This window comes from Hylobates moloch, unplaced genomic scaffold (assembly GCF_009828535.3).
Source record: "Hylobates moloch isolate HMO894 unplaced genomic scaffold, HMol_V3 SCAFFOLD_1, whole genome shotgun sequence".
In the NCBI taxonomy this organism is placed as follows: Eukaryota; Metazoa; Chordata; class Mammalia; order Primates; family Hylobatidae; genus Hylobates; species Hylobates moloch.
Genome location: NW_026652276.1, coordinates 163,410,647 through 163,426,688, shown reverse-complemented (window position 1 = coordinate 163,426,688; position 16,042 = coordinate 163,410,647). Strand labels below are relative to the sequence as shown.

The 16,042-nt window shown below is 41.0% G+C and overlaps 1 long non-coding RNA gene across 1 annotated transcript in view; it reads right to left on the bottom strand.

Annotated features, from left to right (window-relative positions):
• Positions 1 to 246: 246 nt before the first annotated feature.
• The window catches only part of LOC131382853 (uncharacterized), a 45,591-nt gene continuing 29,795 nt past the window's right edge, over positions 247 to 16,042 (bottom strand). The window contains exons 2-3 of the long non-coding RNA XR_009212438.1: positions 10,220 to 11,456; positions 247 to 890 (exon numbers count right to left, since the gene is read on the bottom strand). This is a non-coding gene — a long non-coding RNA (uncharacterized LOC131382853). The remainder of the gene's footprint in view (positions 891 to 10,219; positions 11,457 to 16,042) is intronic.

The following is a 16,042-nucleotide window of genomic DNA, read 5'->3' as shown; positions in this document are numbered from 1 at the left end:
AGCAATGTCATCCTTTAGCCAAATATTTTTGAAGGGTCCACCTCTACCTTGTGTCTCCAATAATCTAATGAACTCAACATAGAGTCTGACCACCAGGCCTATAGGCAAAGAGATCAAGTTCCATTTGACTTGAACTACTCTGTGAGCAATGACCCTCACCCTCAAGTGAATGAAGACTCCCTAAGGGCTCACATTATAGAAATGGAAGACAGATAGTCTGCCAGTGTCTTTATTAACAAAGCCCTAGAGTGCAGAGAAGAGACATGTAAGGTAATGAATTGGTGTCTCCCTCAGACCACTACTTGTTCAATCTTTATTAGAGGAAAGGCTGAGGTCTGTATGGGCAAGAACCAAGCAGGAAGATCATGGGAGCGCTCAGCCGACCCTCTGTGGTCATAAACAATCTAGCCAGAGTCCCTGTTTTATATATCCTAGTAAGAAAAACAGAAACCCTGAAGTCAAACAGCATATTCCTCTATATTCTGATTATGCCCTACTTTCTACCCCTAAGGAATTTAACAAACCATTCCTTCTGAACCCACACAGAATCCTCCCTGAGAGAAGGGCTGGTAAATATATTTTCTATGGATGTGTTAGCATACTATTGACATGTTAGTGCCCTTATAGTTTAGTCCTCCAAGCAACTGTCCGGTTGTTTTGTCTTTAATCTGACCCTGCTGACAGTCATTACTCAAAATGAAGAAGGCAATCTAGAGAGAAACCGTAGCTGATGCTCCTCTTCTCTCAGTGGGTGGATAGCCCATCCATAAAGTCTTCTTGATGATGGTGTCCAGGAGCCAGGGTCCAAGGAGCTCAACAACAGCAGTGGGAAGCAATACAGGAAAAGGTCATGCTCCTCCAAGGAAGTGGGTTTTCCTTTGTCTCAGCAACTGTAAAATTATAAACAAAAGATTAAAAAGCTAAATCACTGCTCAAGTAAGGATCTTGGTAAATGCATGGTTTACTCAAAGCCTGACGACAGATTCATTGGCATCTAAATGAAGTCTGTGGTTTTTCAGACAATGGGGCAGACACTACAGGAACACACAAATTATGCCTAAGGATTCTCTGTTCCTTCATTAATTTTGTTGTACCAAAGAAAAAGGAAAAACTATAATTGCAACTAAATACAAGTAAATGCAAGTAAATCTGCATGCATAAAGCATTTTGAATACATGGGCTAGGAAGGGATATACTAGGGGAAAAGGAGAGAGAGCACAAAGAATCAAGAGCAAAGAAGTTGCTTCTTGCCCCACGATATTGCACAGCACTGACCTGAATGGAACAGCAATTATGCGACCTAAGTGAGAGTTCAATAAATAACAATATCTGGGGGCAAACTGAGAGTTAAGCTCCCATGAAAAGTTAGAAGCATAGTAACCAAAGCCTTAGCCAGTCCCTGGGCAATCAATATGATTGATACCCAGAGTCTTTAACAAAATAAGATAGGATGATAATAATCTCACCCAAAGATGGTTTAAATGAAGCATCACTAGTTTAGGGAATTTCTACCAAAAACATCAAAAGTGATGGTGATAGCGCCATTATCAGAGTACTGGCAAAACCACTAAATCAATGGCTGTCTTCGGCTGCCATCCCTACCTAGGTGGGCCCCTCTGTCCCCTTCCTCAGGAACCAGGAGCCCAGCATCCCCGTGCCATTATCCGCCCACTCTAATTTCTTTAATGCAACAGATAGCAGCTAAACAGAAAGTCTTCCAATGGCTAGAATTGAGTATTTCATACTAGGGTACGAATAACTGGTTAATTTGACTTTATCAGCACCATAAGACAGTGCAAAAAAAAAAAAAGAAAGAAAAAAATAACAATTGGTGACTTTCACACTCCCATGAAGTATCTGCAATTTATAAATGGAGCTTGTGTACATAAAACTCTTAATTACTGTAATATGAAAAAAAATAGAGAGAGAGAAGGAAGGGACAAGTGAATAAGGAAAGAGCAGGGCCTTCCCATGCTTCTTGTTTAATGTCACCACCATCCCACACCAACCATCAAACCTCCGAACATGGGCTTAGGCAACTTGGCCTCCGATGATACTAAACAGCTGCTAACCCCAGTCTTAGAAGACAATTCTGTCCTCAGAGCACACAGAAGAGCTGGGTCCTTTAGAACCGATGCCCGGATTTATAGAGGAGCCTCCTACAGATATGAGTGATCATGTCTGCATTGCTGGTGTCTACCCTAGTCCAAATCTTTCACTTTACAAAGAAGCAAAGTGAAAGGTGAGTGGCTTGCATGGTGTCCTGTAGAGACTAACTAAAGGGTAGGACCAGGACTGAGCCCAGGTCTCCCAAGACTCAGTCCACAGCCCTATCCAGGTAAATCCCCATGAGCATAACACACTGTGCTCCAGACACAGGCAGAAGATCATATTCCTCAAACTCTAGAGTAGTATTTGGGTAGTATCTGGGTAGCAATTTCCCCTTCCTGGACAACAATTTGATTCAGTGGGTCTGGGTTGAGGCACAGGTATCTACATGTTAATAAGCTCCATGGGGTCTTCCAGGTATAGAAACCACCCCTACACTTGGTCACCCCTCTACCTACCAGCACCGCACAGAGGGCTGAGAGGTCCCTATGAAGGGACTGCTCTGAGGACATCCTCTGGAACCCAAACATTAAAGGGCTCCTGACCACTGGGTTACAAGTCAGAGCCCTGAAAACAAACACCAGCCTAGAAATATCAAACAAAGAATACTTAGAATGGGACAGAAAGGTCTCCTCTTAGACCTGTTGACCTTAGTGGCTTTGGTCCTGGCAATATCCAAGTGATGGCTTCAAGCCTCTTGTGTAACCAATCTCCCAATATGTGCTGAGCCCCTACTTTGTATAAGACTGCAGGGGGGCTAAGATGGGCAAAGAAAAGTAAGCCCTAGTTGCAAAAACTCTACCAAGATCAGACACGTACACTGAAAAAGAACCCACATTACAGAGCAGTGTTGAGGATGAAACAACACAGATCCATATCTGTGTCATATAAGCTTGCCCGATGTAACTCAACAATTTCCAAATCCACTTCCTGGCAGAACCATCTTTCCTAGTTCCTTAACCCCCACCCTGGGGATTCTGATTCAGTAAGCCTGAGGAAGAGCCCAGAATGCATCTTTTTTGCCAGCTGTGAGGTAAATCTAAGGTAGGCAGTCCACAGGTGGACATTTGAGATTCTCACAGTGTGTTGAGGGTTAGGCTGCAAAGAATTTAAGGGCATCTAGCTTGGTTGCTTCTTTATATTAATGGTTTGCTGCTCCTGAAAATTCTTAACTTACTCACATTGGCCCCTAGAATCTAAGTCTGTTTGGTTTTGTTCCTCTTAGGTCAGTCATGGCCTATGCTGTCTTCCTACTTGAAACTTCCTACTTAGGGCCTCCTTCATGTTCCCAGCAGAAATCTGTTTTCTGGAAAAGGGTGCAGCTTTACTCCTCAGGAAAACACACTGGAAAAAAAAAAAAAGCCCATGTCCAGCCATGTATCATAAGATTCGATTTATACCATTTATATGGAATGTCTAGAAGAGGCAAATCCATACAGATAGAAAATAGATTAGTGGTTGTAGAGGACTGAGGGAAAGTGGAATGGGGAACGACTGCTAATGGGTATAGAGTTTCCTTCTGGAGGTAATGAAGATATTCTGGAATTAGCAGCAATGACTACACAACTTTCTGACTATACTGAAAACACTGGATTGTACGCTTTAAGAGGGTGAATTTTATGGTATATGAATTATATCTCAATTTTTGAAAAGCCCATGCATAGGTAACACATAAAACATACAGGTGGGTCACCTGCCTCCCTGGGCCCTCACAACTACTGGGTGATGACCCCTGGGCAAGAGGCAGGGCAGCCAATGACAATAACTACCATTGACTTGTATTTCTTATGTGGCAGACAGACATCCATTACACATAGTACATGGTTGGCTCAGTACATGGTTATCTCAGATGAGACATCATTACCAAAGACGTGGATATTATTATGATGATATTGTTATCACTAACATTTTAAAATATGACAACACGAAGCCATAGTGAAGTTAAATAACTTGACCAGTCCACAGCTAGTAAGTGGCAAAACTGATAGCTAGGGAGATGTGGCTTAATAGGCACCAAAAGGCCCCTGACCCAAACCTTGCCCCAAACCATGTCCCTCATGGATCTGTCATTCTTATCATTAGATTTGTGGAAAGTAGAATAATAATAATGGTGGCAATAATGTAGCTGAGATGTATTGAGCACTTTCCATAAATCATCCTCGATTTATAGATGTGAAAACTAAGGCGGAGAATGTTTAAGTAAATTGCCCCAAACCACACAGCTAATAAGTGATGGAGCCAGAACTTAAACACAGACCCTAGTGCTAAGCCGCTCAGTCAGAGATCCAACTCAGATGTCTAAAGGAGCAGGACAATGATAGTGTCAAGTGGGCCCCATATAGCATAACTTGAAATACAAAGCAGTATTGACTCATCTTTGATTCACCTATAGACATGTGGTACAATTTTCTCCTAATACTAGGGGATAAAACAAAGCACAAGATCAGTGATAAATGGCGAATGGTGCTTTGCCTCAATGTTGAGGATGCAAACACGAGTGCAGAAACTATGGCAAATTGGAGAGAGAGCCACTTCACCCAACAGGGCTTCCCCATTCCACTGTAACCCTCCACCACTGGGTGGGTGTGCAGTACAGTGTTGCCATATTTTCTGAGATAAAGCCAGAAAAACAGATCTTTACAGAAAATCTTTTTCATTTTTAAAAGATAGTAAGGAATTCTGCAGACTATATTGGTCTGTAGCAGAACACTCTTGACTTCAACACATAGTAAATTGCCTCCTCAAGCAGTTCTATGTGACTGGGATTTAGAATTTGGGGTGAAAAGTGACAGGGTGAGTCAGGAACAGTGAGGAGGAGCCAGGGTGACTCCTCACTGGCTGAAGAGCCTGAAGACTCTTGATGCACACCTAAGGAAGCAGAACTTTATTTTCTAGGCTAGGGAAAGCCAGAGCTTTGCGTTCTGTTTTAAGAAGGGAAAGGGACCAGATTACAAAGACATCTCTGACGACGATGTGAAGGTAGAATAACCAGGAAAGATAGCCAAGGCAGTGAGACCAACTGGGAGGTAACTGTAATTGTCAGCCCCAAACTAAGGTAGTAGCAATGGAGGCAAGAGCATGTACTCAAGTCAACAACTAATAGCAAAGATCTTCCCTGATAGATTACAGATATGATTGTATCAAAAGGGGGCACACATATACTCTATTAGATAGCTATACCGGTAGTCCCTTGATTTTTTTTTTAAAAAAACACTATCATAAGGAAGAGGGAGACATTAGCAAATGTGAGGAAGATCACTATGAGAGAAATAGAGAAGGGTTACAGGATACAACTTGTTAGAGGCTGGGTTTGGCATATGAAAGGGAAAGAAAATGTTCTTGGCTGGGGAAAAGACAGCTCTAAAACTGCCTAGGAAAACAAAAGTGAATGAGGGAAATAAAGAAAACATATAAAGAGTTCAGGTATTAAGAAATTAAGAAGAAATATGGAAAGCCGGAAGGGAAAAAAATAATCAACCATTGAAGAACAGTGAAGGTCCCTAACGTCCAGATTCAATGCAGATGAGAGAAACCAGTGAAGGCATTTTAAAAAGATGTTGTAATGAAGGCCCCAAGAAGATTGCTTTAACAGAGATTGAACTCAAGAATAGAGACCACAATGGAGGCATTTATAAGGAGTAGAAGAAAAAGAAGATCAAAATATGGGAAAGGATTTTAGTGATTGGAAACTCACAGGCAAAGATGAGTCTTAGAGATGTCAGAAAGGAAAATATGACAGGATTCTGGAATATTCTCAGAGTGAAAATAAGGTCTAATCTGTAAAATATACAAAGTTCTCTCTCCACAAGTGCTTAAGAAGCAGCCCTGAGGAGTGCCAAAGATAACACCAAAGCTGCATTCCGAGGGCATGAGGAGGAGAAAGCAGTTACCAGCAAGTCCCTGAAGGGAAGGGAGCAAGGATTTTAGCCCTCACCAGGCTTGGTTTTCATTGCTTGTAACATCATCCAAATCGGAATAAAGCGTTCAACAGAATGGACTTTTCCAGAAGTAACCTTGTGATGGCTCAGAGCATTCTGGGAGAGCTGCAGTAGTCAAGAAGACTGAAGCAAAAAGGAAAAGCCTCCGCCACACACATGGTGCAGAGATAGAGGACCAACAATAACGGTAACAAAATATCCTATTGAAATGCATCAAGTTATACATTAAAAGGGAAGAAATATAAGGAGGTAGGAGGAGGTAACATCATTGACAACAATGGGAAAGGGCTGTCATTTAGAAGTATGTCATGTTATGTCTGGTATCTTACATACAGTATTCCATCTAAGCCTCACATTAGACAGGCAAAGTTACTCTGTTTTGCAGAAAAAAAAAAATGTAGAGGCTATGTAAAGTTGGTTATTTGCTAAAAGTCACTTAGATAGTAAGTTTTAGAGCCAAGGCTTGTTGGATCTCAAACTTATGCATTTTTCTACTATACCACACTGTTGGACTATGGACCATCTTCCAATCAGATTACTGCAAAAGCCTTCCTAACCGATATTGCACCCTTTACAATTCTCCTTTCACTATGTAACTCAAGTAATCTTCCTAAAATGCAAATTTTATCATGGTGCTTCCCTGCTCAGTCAAAAAATTCCTTTTGATCTTAAGATGGAGTCCAAACCACTTAGCATTCCCTACAAGGCCCTTCAGGATCTGTCCCTATTCACCTTCCCAGCCTTATCGCAAGCTCTTCTCATTGCAGGTGACAATGCAATGACTCTTAATATATTAAAGTCCCCGGCATGCACCCTGCTCATTCTCACCTCCAGGTCTTTGCACACTTCTTCTCTTTTGCCTGAAGCACTCTTTCTGACCTCCTAAACTCTCCCCTCAGTCAGTCAATGCAACAGCTTCTCTTCTCTCATAAAAATTAACACACTTTATTGAAATCCTCTCCGCCAGTTCTGAGGTCCCCACACCTCCTAAGTGGGAACTACATGAGGAAAGATCCTGTTTCTATCTTGTTCACATTTACACCCACCTAGTAGTGCCCTGACATATCATAGGTGTTAAACACATATCATTTGAAATGGATTAATAAATTAGATGGGGTGGGGCTGTCACTGGTTACTAAGTTAAACTATGGGTAGAGGCAAAGGCCATAACTAACACCAAAGCCTCTACTTTTAACGTCTGCAATTTACTGTCTATAGCTGAAGATTCTTTCCTTAGGCATCTGGAAAAATTCAACAACATTTAGGCTGGGCCTCCTCTGGCTCACACCTGTAATGCTAGCACTTTGGGAGGCCAAGGCAGGCAGATAACTTGAAGCCAGGAGTTCGAGACCAGCCTGGCTAATATAGCAAAACCTTGTATCTACTAAAAATACAAAAATTAGCCGGGCATGGTGGTGTACACCTGTAATCCCAGCTACTCGGAAGGCTGAGGCACGCGAATCACTTTAACCTGGCAGGCAGAGGTTGCAGTGAGCCGAGATCATGCCACTGCACTCCAGCCGGGTGAAACAGCAAGACTCTGTCTCAAAAAAAAAATGATAATAATCAACATTTAACAGAACATATATTCTATGCACTTCTTGTGCTCAGAGCTATGAGTAATTCTAGGGACAAGACTCAGTTCTTGCCCTAAACAAGCTTGCAGTCTAGTGGAGTAGCCTTCATTTCCCAGTGTGTTACAATTCACATTCTCTTTAAACCTTTTTAGAATTTAGTTGACAAGGGATCCTTGACAGTCTGTTAAGCATTGGGTAACTGCCAGTTGACCGATCACTAGCTCCAACAAGACTACATGGGGCTTGAGATTCGAGACTGAATCTTCTTCATCATTATCATCCCAGTGCCCAGCATAGTGGCTGGTATATAAAAACAGGCTTAAAATAATCAACTGAATGAATGAAAGAATAGACAAATGAACAAGCAAACAAGCCAAGTCTTGGAATAAAGCTTCGGGATCTGGGTCAGAGTCTCAGCAGGAATTATTCTCCATCATTAAACAGATAAATGACTCAGCAACAAATACTCTAGGGAAAATCAGCCCATTCAATATAAACACACACAGAGACACACAGACACATACACACACACACAGAGGCACACACAAACACACAGATACACACACAGAGACACACACACACACAGACACACACATACTGCAGAGCCAGAGGAGTATGGGAGCAGGACAAAAGAGAGTCAGGGTAGGATTTTGGATGGTTTTCCAGTGCCAGCTCAGGTTCCTTCTGTGACTTTAGGCTCAAAAGGGAGACACCATGGGGCAGACACACACACATAGAGCTGTGACATGGCTTCACCTGACCCCTACAACCTCAAATCTGCTTATTAAGACACACCATAGAGATAAATCAATGGAAAAACAGGTAGATACATCAATATAGTGCTCATCACATGTTTTCAAAACTTATTAAGAAAACCTTAATTTGACATGGTATTTAAAATGTATGTTAATAATCACCAACACAAAGAAATACCCAACTGAAATATCTGAATAGTTTCTATATCTTTCAAAATTAAAACCAAATATCAGAACAAAAATAGCTATCTAAATAGCATCCTTTTCACACACACACACACTCCTGAAATTTACCTGCTGCCAATTTGTTATTTAAATAAACATTATTTCTGCTACACACTTTACCACCAAATAGTACCTTGTAGTCAGTTTTAAAAACCTTTATCAAAGTAAGAGTATGGTATTATTTTGACACCAGACAGTCCTTTGCTTTTGTGTGGAATCACCGTGTTGCCTGAACAGCGTATGATTTCGCTTTTGTGCAGACAATCAGCAGGTCATTAGTGTACCATACAAATCGCCCTGGACTCAGGATGGAGCCCTGGGGAACTGAAGCTGTAATAGACTGGAGGGAAGATATGGTGTTGCTGACAGTTACCTCTGATGGCAGTTAAAAGGTATGATTGCAACCACATGACAGCTTAATACAACAGATCCCTGAGTTGTTCACATGGCAAATTCTGATTAATGGTGTCAATAATCATTATAAATTTTTAAAGTTTTGTAGAGGACTCCATTATATTCTACTATCAGAACACAAGACCAACCAGGTCCCTTATGAAATAACCATGTTTTATCATTATTTTACTGCCATTGGTTTTACATGTTAGTGAATGTGAATTTATTCACATATGGAAGGTGGTGGGAGGCAGGGTTCTACTGCATATTTATATGGTTCATGAAGAAATTTTTGCATAAGAAAGTGAGTGTAAGATAAATTGAAACTCAGTATATGAACCAGAATTTGCCACTTTCACACACACACACACACACACACACACACACACACATATGCATGCATACACACAGAGATACACACACAGGATAAGGTCAATTTCACTGTATCCACATCTGGCAATGATGTGGGCATAGTGAAAAGATTTCAGGTTCCCTCCAGAAAGCCCTTAGGTTACAAGAAAAAGCATCCTACATCTAATAAACCCATCTTAGATATATCTCCCATATGGTAAAGCCCTGTTTTGCTTTATTCCAACAAATTTGTCCCTGGATTCCTCTCGCAGCTGTTGCTGCTATTGTTTATGATGTATTGAGCCCGGCAGTGGAGTGATGCAGTGTGTACAACAGAGTCAAGATTCCCACATCACTGGGCTGTGTGAGCATTAAATAATCTCACCTGTGAAGAGTCTGGAGCACCCAGTATATTTAGGGGCCTGAAATGTAATAACTAACTGCTCAACAAATGGTGGCAAAAAAATTTTTTTAATTAAAATATTCTAGGCGCTTAGTCTCAAGAAAAAAAAACAGAGTAGGTTTCTAAACCAGATTACCACCAAGGTAATAAGGATGCTAAAACAAACAAGCAAATAAATAACCCTTCCTCACAATATCCCCCTCACTGTTTTCCACCACAGTTTGGTTTGGCTTGAGAAACACCGGAGCTTGTGTGTGCCCAGCACTGGGCTAGCACTGGAGGCATGGAGATGACTATGGCCACCCCCCAGCTATGGGTGGCTGCCCCTCTGCTGGAGACATGAAATGCCTGAAATTCTTTCAAAGCTGAGTCTTTTGACATCACAACAGCATTTAGAAAATTTATTATACAAATTCATATAAACGATATAATCCTATAAAGGAAGATATTTGCTCCTGTAACAGTTACTATTTAGGTCAGTTGACTTTTTCATATTCTGGTAGACTCCTCCTTAATGTATAGCTGCCATACATACAGGAATCATCTTTTTGTTTTGCAATGAGTTACCTAGCATAAGTGAATGTTTCAAATGTGCTAAAAATAAGTAGACTAAATTCATGCTAATTAAAATAGAGCCTATGATAGCAAGCCTATAGATATAATTCTTGTCTATAAAATATATTGTAGCTATCACCAAAGAAATTAATCTAAAAGTTAAAATTACCAATACTAGCTAGATGTCAATAAATATTACTAATATCAACAGATAATTCTAATCCTTTTGGTCTATCTGCATGGGTGACCTTCAGGCATGTAGCCTGCAGATTTCCTCAATACTTTGAGTTGTTCAATATCCTTACTAATGTTTGGAGGTTCCCCACCCCAAGGATTTCCCTTTCCATTTCTATCAAGTTTCAGCAGATCTTTTTCTGAAGTTTAAGTGAGACAAGAGGCCTTGCCTGTTCCATATCAGTTTGACTTGGAATTTAGAAGCTAACCCTTCCTCCTCTTCCTCTTCTCCATTTTCCTTACTTTACTAGCCTCATCTCCCTTGTTTCACTTTCTTCCGAAGTTCTTTTTTTCCATGCTTTAAGTATTAATTTAAAAGCTCCCGTTTCCTATGCTCTAAGAAAAAAGAATAGCAGAAGGAACAGAAGACAGGTTTAGAAGGGTGATCAAACAAGAAGAAACAAGAATTTTGAAGCTCCTACACCTTTAAAGCTCAGCTTCTCTTTCTGCAATGGCCAAAAACAGATGGACATTCTAGAAAGACTAAAAGGAAGAAGATGCTAGGTAGGAGGAGACAGAATGTTGAAGGGAGGAACCCATCTCAAGTTCTTCCTTCTTCCTCTAATCTCTTCTTTCCACAACTCATATGCAGTGGCCTTTATGCTCCTAGTGGAATTGAACCCATTGAAAGTTCAGTGTAAGACTGGGTGCGGTGGCTCATGCTTGTAATCCCAGCACTTTGGGAGGCCAAGGTGGGTGGATCACTTGAGGTCAGGAGTTCAAGACCACCATGGCCAGCATGGCAAAACCCCGTTTCCACTAAAAATACAAAAATTAGCCATGCTTGGTGGTGCATGCTTATAATCCCAGCTACTTGGGAGGCTGAGGCAGGAGAATCGCTTGAACCCAAGAGGCAGAGGTTGTAGTGAGCCGAGATCATGCCAGTTGCAGCCTGGGCAATAGAGCAAGACTCTGTCTGAAAGAAAAGAAAAAGAAAAAGAAAAAGAAGAGTTCAGAGTAGGTAAAAGGGACAAACGGCATGAAGTAAAATTCCACTCACAAAAAAAAAAAAAAAAAAATCCCCAGGGTGCCTCTAGATAAATTGCTCAAGTGTTGTTCTCCACCCCTCTCCCAGGCCAACACACAGCACTAGGCCACCTCACACCTGAACTTCTGGTTGAGCCAGAAGAGCACTAGAAGTCTGAAGGCAGGGCCAGGAGCCCAGCAGAGCCCCAGGCAGTGGGCCCAGCCATCACCTCTGCAGGGCTGGGACTACATTTGCCCCCCAAACAACCCTCAGAAAGTTGGGTAGGAGGAGCAGCGGGGAAGGTCAAAGGCAATTTGGATTGGCACCAACAAGGCCTCATCCACCTTCCACCAGGCTCCAACCCTGGCTATCTCAGAGGGTCCAAGAGTCTTCTAACTCTGTCTTCCAACTTCCAGTTAAACCAGAAGCTAGACATTCAAGGGAGGGGCCAGGAATGTGGCCAGCCAGGTACAGGGACATTACTGCCACACTTCCCATCATGGCCCACAAGTGAGATCCAGGCTACACAGGTGTACTTGTTGGACTGAAACATTCTGAGATTCTATTTAAAAACTCTTCTATTCCAGATATTAAACAATCATGACTGCCATTTGTTGACTGCTTACTATATATGGCCTAGACTCACCACAAAATAGGTCATTTAATTCTAACAACCCTATACAGTAGATACAGTAATTACCTCCCCTTTACATACTAGAAAACTGGAGCCTAGAAGGACAAAAGAAATTCAATTCCAGCTAATAAAGGACAGATCCAGAATTCCATTCCAGATAAAACTGACTACAAAACCCACATTTTTAACCATCATATGTAGAAAACCAACCTTCTACACTTTTCAAAGTACTCCTCCTGGATGGGCCTTCAAAGCACTTTGACCTTGTTTTGTTACAGGAACAGAATTCAGTAGTAAGATGGCAAATAGTTTTCCTCTATTTGTCAATGTGCCTGAGGCCAGAAGTAGATTCTAGAAATCAGATAAACAAGTGGCAGAGGTAGCTGGGTGGGGTGGCTCACGCCTATAATCCCAGCACTTTGGGAGGCTGAGGCAGGTGGATCACCTGAGGTCGTGAGTTCGAGACCAGCCTGACCAATATGGTGAAACCCCATCTCTATGAAATACAAAAAATTAGCCGGGTGTGTTGGTGCATGCCTGTAAACCCAGCTACTCAGGAGGCTGAGACAGAAGAATCGCTTGAACCCAGGAGGCGGAGGTTACAGTGAGCCAAGATTGTGCCATTGCACTCCTGAACAACAAGAGTGAAACTCCATCTCAAAAAAAAAACCAAAAACAAAAACAAACAAGTGGCAGAGATAATCCATTTACAAAATAGAATTTGAGGGAGTTAGTGTGTGGGAGCGTATGTTCTGGGCTCAGTCTAGCTCAGAGCTGGTTTGTCTCAAGGTTAAAGTATTTCCCTTGCCTTTCAGGGGCAACCAATACATGAAAATATATCAACCATGAACTTTAGTCACAGCTGTAAATAAACAGACAACATACAAACATATTATGTCTTCAAGAGGTCCCTAAAGCATAAGCACTTTGTCCAGTAAGTTCTTTATTGTCCAAGTCTCATTTTTCCAAAAGATACTGACTGCCCCAAAGGAGAGGTATAGTAAAGTATTGGAAACGTTCTAGGAACTTACTGAAAAAAACAATAGATGCAACAAGTGAAAACAAAGTCAATACTGTCTTTATGTCCGATGGCCCCTAGCTCTTAAAATAAGCATACCCTTATGATTTTACAGCAGTCACAATGATAAATGTAATGGATAATTTAACATAATCATAAAATAAACATGCTGCACAGTTTTTCCCCTTCCACAGAGGCCTTAAGAATCCTCATGATTATGACTTTGGGGGCATTAGGACTATTTATAAGAGATTCTAGTCAGCCCAATCTGCGATTATGACTTCCCCTCCCAGCCCCTGTGGACTCTGAAGAGTCCCCTATTTGTAGTTATCAAGGGAACTCTCACTTCCAGTGGAGAGAGAATGAGAGTAGGATGTTATCACTTAGCTTCCCCATTCTCTCAAAGTCCCCCAACCGAATTTTCAGGATTGCTCTTCCTTTCATGTACTATGAGGCAATAGCAGGTGTGTTCCCCCCTTCACCCCTTTCTATTCTACAGACTCCTCCAAGGAAGATGGATCCTCCTCTAGAACAATGACTACAAGAAAACAACAGAAGTAAGAAAAGTCAAAGATTACACCTATCCGAATCTCCATCAAAAACAAGACTCAGGAGCCTGCAATCATATAAATAGGCCTATGAGGTGACTCAGCTCCCTAAGTAATATGATTTAGGGAGAATCAAAGGATATATATATATATATATTCCATTACTTTTATGTATTCATTTTCAATCAGTATTTATTGAGCACTTACTGTGTGGGAGTTACTAGAAGATGAAGATAAAATGGTCATGGGATTCAGATTTAACAAATAAAAATCCCATGTTTTATCTGGCAATTCTAAATTGTCAGTAGGAGACTATGCCTGCCACAAGGAACTCACAATCTAGTGCCCTGTGCATTCCCTAAAATTTTGAAATCTTATTAACACCTTAGCAAAACTGATTTATCTGATTAGCGTCAAAGTCCATAACCTGAGGCTGGGCTCTGTGGCTCACACCTATAATCCCAGCACTTTGGGAGGCAGAGGAGGGTAGATTACAAGGTCTGGAGATGGAGACCAGCCTGGCTAACATGGTGAAACACTGTCTCTACTAGAAATACAAAAACCAGCCAGGCGTGGTAGCATGCACCTATAGTCCCAGCTACTCGGGAGGCTGAGGCAGGAGAATCGCTTGAATCCGGAAGGCAGAGGTTGCAGTAAGCCGAGATCGCACCACTGCACTCCAGCCTTGGCGACAGAGTGAGACTCCGTCTCAAAAAAAGAAAAAAAGAAAAGAAAAGAAAAAAAGTCCATAACCTGGGAGAATGATACACAGAAGACCTAAGTTTTGAGGGGAAGAAAAGAGTTAGAAAGGTCCAAGGCAAGCATCAGCAGAATGTCACAGAAGGAGTAACAATGATTGACTGAGGACAACAAAATGGCCCCATGTCCACAGTGGGGTGGTGGGGCTAGGGTAAAGAAATCAAAATGAGGCAACTATTGCTGAGAACTCAGCTTGTTTCACCTGCATTCCAAATAAGTGACAAGTTCACAAAAAATGTTGTCAAGGTTGGTAAACATTTCAATTAGACCTGAGCAGAACATCTAGTGAGATCTCATGCCAATTTATGGTTTGGAGTGGAAACCATACAAAATGTGGTGGTTTTATAGGGTTTGAACCTGAAAGCAAGCAAAATGTGGTGGTTTGGGCTGTGTTTTTCTTGGAGTTTTTTACATACTCAGGCATAAAAATTCACAGTCAAGCTTGGGAGGTCCAATCTGAAACAATAAAGTTTTCACACTATCCTTTCAGCAACCACAAGGAATAGGCTTCCAAAAGAAGTTGTAGACTCTTGTTTGAATATCTTTTAACTATGGTTGATAGATGGACTAGTTAGGCCATGTTTATGTGACAAAAACTAATTTTGATATTTGGAAAAAGAGGTTGTCTTTTCCTGGACCAACATTACCTACATAGGAAAAAGAAAGCAAGACTTTTTTATGCATGCTCTTTGTGTTAATAATAAAACCAGTTAATGATTAGCTCAATTGGCAGAAATTTCTTGGTTAGCCTGCTGTGAGCAACTCCATAGCTTGAATCTAAAGTGAGAGTGGGCTGAGGAAAATATTTGTTTTGTCTTGTATGTCAGTTATTAAAGCCACTTCAAATCCTTCATGGAAATACATGGGGCATAAATCAATGAGAAGTGCCACAAAAGAAGTGCAGAGATGGAAAAAGACATTCACATGGCAAACTTTACCATAGCCCATGCTAGTAATTTACCATTTCCTAATCTTAGGATTCCAAATCCCAAATTGTATTTTGCCTAGTGCAAGATACAATTTCTGCCCCTCCACTCCTTCCCTTTGTTTGATCTCCTTTGTCTGAGCAGGCAACTAAAATCTTCATGAAAACATCTGAGTGTGAGGTTAGCACTGTCTTGGATGTCAAGCAGTACAGGTTCTATAATGGCTTCAGAGTGCCTTGGATGGGTGCAAGAAAATAGACTTGCATGACCCTCCTCAAGTTCTTTTTATAACTTTCTGTGAGGTTCATTCTCTGAATCTGCAACCAAATCAAAATATTTACTATGTTCTTTAGTTTGAAAACCTGAATATCCCTTCATCATTAATAGAAATTCTAATGTTCTCACAATAGTGTAAAATTTCTTTTTTTCTTTTGTAATTTTGTAGTGCTTAATTTAATTTTCAAGGGGGCTAGGGAAAAGATTACAAACATAAAATTATGGTTTACATGAGCAGAACAGCAGGAATCATCATTATTGTCACTTACCTCATATATTTATTAAGTTATTCCAGGAAAACCTAGTTAATTTACACCTTGTGCCTTTGAAACATTTGATAACTCCAAGTTGGGGAACTGGCTTAACTTTTCCTT